This window comes from Vigna umbellata, chromosome 4 (assembly GCF_029865625.1).
Source record: "Vigna umbellata cultivar VRB3 chromosome 4, Vumbellata_1.0, whole genome shotgun sequence".
NCBI classification, from domain to species: domain Eukaryota; kingdom Viridiplantae; phylum Streptophyta; class Magnoliopsida; order Fabales; family Fabaceae; genus Vigna; species Vigna umbellata.
Window position 1 is genome coordinate 67,450,909 of NC_142168.1, and position 6,000 is coordinate 67,456,908.

Below are 6,000 nucleotides of genomic sequence, written 5' to 3' on the forward strand. Positions count from 1 at the left end.
GCATCAAACGTGGGCTGGCCGTTAGCCACGTCAAACAAAAGTTAACGCCATCCAAAATTAAGGACTATTTATAGTAGTTTCAAAATTATGAGGACTAAAAGCCATCAAAGTTTTGAGTATGGACTAAATCCAAAATCGTGTGATACTTAAGGGACTAAAAACATATTTAACCCCTAAAATTAATGGCTCATCTTTATACCCACTTTATTAAAATTCACTTGCATAAATCATGTCTCATCTTATCAAACTCCATTATTGTTATCAACCCACTTGCAACCAAATATGGGTACCCGAAATATGGTGTGATCCAATTCTCATATGTTCAATTACCCTAAAATACAAAATATTTCCATACATAGGACTTCTATCTTTAGCACTTGATATGTGCATAAATTCAGCCACTAAAGTTACATCACTATTTTGCTAAAACAACGTGACCCACACAAATAATTTGACTCTTGAGTTCACTATGGTTATTTTCATTGAACCTTGGTAGCTTTTCAATAGGTGAAAATAGGGTCTTGGACCAAGATCAAATAATAAAAACTAAAAACAAAATATAACTGAATCAAAATAAAACAACTATTTAATCTATCTCTATCTTATATCCAACAAACTAATCTGTCGACGGAGTTCCAGAATCGACCGACGACCACACCATCGGAATCGTCTCGGCCGGGCGACCACCTTGGTACGAAGATCGCGACGAACGGACCACCCACGCGCCTCCATGTGCTGTCGCAACAGTCACTGCTCCCGCCACATCCCGCCGCGCGTTGTCGGAGAGTTCGGCCGCCGGTCAGAACTGTCGTGATCGTATCCTCGCCCTCTTTCTGGATCTGTGGTCGTTGCGTCAATCAGAGCACTTTGAATTTTTAGGGTTTTTCCCTCTCCATGGCGTCTTCCTCGTCTACAAACACCTCTGTTGGTGGCTCCTCTTCTGATCCTCAATATATACCAATCATGTGAATGTACACTTGTCCATTGACAAGTTAGATGGCACAAATTATGCAACATGGGCGCCGACATCAAACTTTGGTTGAAGAGTCAGGGGTACTTAGATCACCTTACTCAAAATGTGACTACTGCTGCCATAGATGACACTTCCCGTTGGATGAAAATTGATGCTTAGTTATGCATTGATATAAAGTCCACCATTCACTCAACAACCTAATGTTTAACAATACAGCAGGGCCAACATCCAGAGTATTCATATATCAACAAGTTGAGTAAAGCCCTTAGATTATACTGAACAACCTTCAACCCACCAGAAATGTTCACAGCAATTTCACCACCTATAACAATTTAAAACCTAGTTCACTCTTATCATTCAATCATCTACGAATTAAGTTCTGAAATAAACTTAAGCATGCACTGGAAATTCTTTCACACCAATAATTTCAGAGAAGACCATTTACCACCTCAAAGCACAAAACTTCCAGCAATTTATCATTTAAAAGCATCCCTCCTAATTAATCTACTCCTTATTGACACCCAAAATCATACCAATATAACATTTATAAACATATTTACTCTTTAAAACAAAATAGTGAACAGAAAATATGTTTTTATGCATTCCAATTAACATTCATTATTGAGATAAATACCTCCACATAGGTCTTGTTAAAAAATATCACTCAAGTTAATCCATAAATTATTTAGGCTGCTAGACAGGAAATCATCACATAAATTGGTTCATGTATAACTCTAGTTTCTCGAAAATGCATTTTAAACATTCCAAATTTATGAATAGAGCGTAACACTAATTTTATTGTTCAGAAACATAGACTTCGGTAAGACAGTCACATTCACACTTAAGCAGCAAACATATGCAGATCATTTCTGACTCGAACCATTTGTACTGTGAAGGAGAGAAGTCCCACATCTAGTAAAACATTGTAAGGGACTTCCTCCTTTGGTTATAAAAGAGAGGTTAAGGTTCCTCTTTCCTCATCCCATTCTCTTCTCTTCCTTCTTTAGTTCTCTTGCTTTTAAGCAATTGAGGAATTCTAAAGAGTGTTGTAATTTCTCCTCTTAGTATAAAATTTCCAGTTATTTGCCTAGTCTAAATTTTCTCATCTTTATTCTTTGTTGTGTGTGCTTGTGTCGTATGACTGATACCCAACAGTGGTATCAGAGCTACTGGTTTGTATTCCGCTGCTATTGTCATTAGAATAGTGTTGGTAAAATTCTGAGTATGCTCTGTGGTTGCGGTTTAATCCGATCTTCCGCATCAGAAAAGAGTTATTACTGGAAACGTTTGGTAGTGTGAAAGTGCTGTCTGGGAAAGTTCTGGCTAAGGAAAGACTTGGTACTTAAGAGTGTCCGTGTGACCCACCTCTCTTTCCTGGGAACTTCTTAGGCTTTACTTTACGGTCTACCTGTGTAGTTCCAGTAGACAATACTATTCATAGTGAGAAGTGCATAAGCCGGTTCTGAAAAAAAAAAAAAAATGACGACAAAATATGAGATAGAGAAGTTTAACGGGAACAATTTCTCGTTATGGAAATTAAAGATGAAGGCAATTCTGAGAAAAGACAATTGCATAGATGCAATTGAAGAAAAACCCGCAGAAATGACGGATCAGAAGTGGAAAGAAATTGACAACAACGCTATCGCAAATTTGCACCTGGCAATGGCAGACTCAGTATTATCTAGCGTGGCGGAGAAAAATACAGCAAAGGAGATATGGGATGCCCTCATCAAATTATATGAGGTCAAGTCTCTTCACACAAGGATATTTTTGAAAAGAAAACTTTACACACTTCGAATGAGTGAGTCTACTTCGGTGACGGATCATATCAACCACCTCAACACCTTGTTCGCCCAACTATCAGCCGCAGATTTCAACATAGTTGAAAATGAGCGTGCAGAACTTCTACTTCAAAGCTTACCAGACTCGTATGACCAACTCATCATCAACGTTACTAACAATAATATTGAAGGGCGCCTATACTTTGAGGATGTTGCCGGAACTATTCTTGAAGAAGAATCCAGGCGGAAAAACAAAGTAGATAGAGCGGAAACCTCTAAACAAGCAGAAGCATTGATGATGACAAGAGGAAGGTCAATGGAACGTGGCTCCAGTGGGAGTAAAAGTAATGAAAGGTCAAGCTCACAAAGTAAGAAGAGTTTCAAATACAAATGCTACTATTGTGGCAAGAAAGGGCACACAAAGAAAGAGTGCTGGAAGAGGAAAAATGAAGCTTCAACCTCACAAGGTTGTGTTGCAAATGCCGAAGAAGATGGAGAAATCCTGGTGAGCGAAGCAGCAATCAATTCTAATGGTGAAAAGAAATTTCATGATAGATGGATAATGGATTCAGGAGCAACATGGCACATGACTCCACATCGAGACTGGTTTCACACTTATGAGCCTATCTCAGGTGGATCTGTTTTCATGGGAAATGACCATGCATTGGAGATTGCTGGAATTGGTACAATCAAAATAAAGATGTATGATGGTACTGTTCGCACAATTCAAGGAGTAAGACATGTGAAAGACTTGAAGAAGAATCTATTGTCTATAGGACAACTAGATGACCTCGGATGTAAGATCCATATTGAAGGAAGGATCTTGAAGGCAGTGAGGGGAAATTTGGTGGTCATGAAAGCTGAGAAGATCACAGCAAACTTATATGTGCTTATGGGAGATACTGTGCAAGAAGCTAATGCAACTGTTGCATCGACAAGCGAAGAAGAAGCAATACTAATGTGGCATCGTAGACTTGGGCATATGTCAGAACGAGGACTGCAAATTCTTGCGGAACGTAATCTCATACCCGGGCTCAAGAAGGTTGATTCACCTTTCTGCGAGCATTGTGTAACAAGCAAGCAACATAGGCTGAAGTTTGCTAGAACGACTACCAAAAGTAAACATATACTGGACTTGATCCATTCTGATGTGTGGGAATCACCAGAACTATCCCTCGGAGGAGCAAAATACTTTGTATCATTTATTGATGATTACTCTAGGAGATTATGGGTGTATCCTATCAAGAAGAAGTCCGATGTGTTTGCTCAGTTCAAGGAGTTCAAAGCACAAGTAGAACTTGAAACTGGAAAAAGAATTAAGTGCTTGAGAACAGATAACGGAGGAGAATATGTAGATGGAGATTTTCAAGAATTCTGCAAGAAAGAAGGTATTGTCAGACAATTTTCAGTACCACACACACCGCAACAAAATGGTGTAGCAGAGCGGATGAACAGAACTCTTCTAGAAAGAACACGAGCTATGTTGCAAACTGCGGGTGTAGCTAAATCCTTTTGGGCAGAAGCAGTTAAAACTGCTTGTTACTTGATAAACAGGTCACCATCAACTGCAATTGAGCTGAAAACTCCAATGGAGATGTGGAATGGCAAAGCAGCTAATTATTCATCCTTACGTATATTTGGTTGTCCCGTGTACGTGATGTACAACACCCAAGAAAGGACAAAGTTGGATCCAAAATCCAGGAAATGCATATTCTTGGGTTATGCTGACAATGTAAAGGGGTATCGTTTGTGGGATCCTACTGCCCACAAAGTTATTGTTAGCAGAGATGTAGTCTTTGCAGAAAATGAACTACAAAGTAAGCAGACAAATGACAGTGAGAAGAAGGACAAAGTTACAGTACAGATAGAGAAGAAGCCTTCGGAAAGTTCTTCTGATTCAGAAGAGGAGCAAGAAGAACATGAGCCAAATGAAGTTGGTGATGGAGAACTCCGACGTACAACAAGAGAAAGAGTCAAACCATCTTGGCATTCACAATATGTGATGACAAGTCATGATGCGTATTGTCTCCTAAGTGAAGAAGGAGAACCTTCAATTTTTCAAGAGGCCGTGACTAGTTCAGATGCTTCTCTGTGGATGGCTGCAATGCAAGAAGAAATTGAAGCTCTTCATAGAAACAAGACATGGAATCTTGTGGAACTTCCAAAGGGTCGAAAAGCCATTGGTTGCAAATGGGTGTATAAGATCAAGAAAGATGGCAACGATCAAGTGGAAAGATATCGTGCTAGATTAGTTGTTAAAGGATATGCTCAGAAAGAAGGCATTGATTTTAACGAGATTTTCTCCCCAGTTGTTAGACTAACAACGATCAGAATTGTCCTTGCAATGTGTGCTGCATTTGATTTACATCTAGAGCAATTGGATGTAAAGACTGCTTTCCTTCATGGAGAACTTGAAGAGGAAATATATATGCTCCAACCAGAAGGCTTTGAAAAACAAGAAAACTTGGTTTGCAAGTTGAACAAATCTCTATACGGTCTAAAGCAGGCGCCAAGGTGTTGGTATAGGAGATTTGATTCCTTCATCATTAGCCTCGGATACAACAGACTAAGTTCAGACCATTGTACTTATTACAATAGGTTTACAGAAAATGATTTTATCATTTTATTGTTGTATGTGGATGACATGTTGGTGGTAGGCCCCAACAAAGCTCTAATCCAAGAACTGAAGGCACAGTTGGCTAGGGAATTTGATATGAAGGACTTGGGACCGGCAAACAAGATTTTAGGGATGCAAATTCACCGAGACAGAAAAGATAGGAAGATTTGGCTTTCACAGAAGAACTATTTATTGAAGATCTTGCGACGCTTCAACATGCAAGATTGCAAGCCAATTTCTACCCCACTTCCTATCAACTGTAAGTTATCCTCAAGTATGAGACCTAGCAGTGAAGCAGAGAGGATGGAAATGTCTCGTGTACCGTATGCATCAGCAGTAGGAAGCCTTATGTATGCCATGATTTGTACAAGACCGGACATTGCTCAAGCAGTGGGAGTGGTTAGTAGATTCATGGGAAATTTTGGTGGAGAGCACTGGAATACTGTTAAGAGGATCCTAAGATACATCAAAGGAACCTCAAATGTTGCATTATGTTATAAAGGATCAGAATCAATTGTCAGAGGCTATGTTGATTCAGATTTTGCAGGTGATCTGGATAAAAGGAAATCTACTACTGGCTATGTGTTTACAATTGCTGGAGGGGCTATAAGTTGGTTATCCAAGTTACA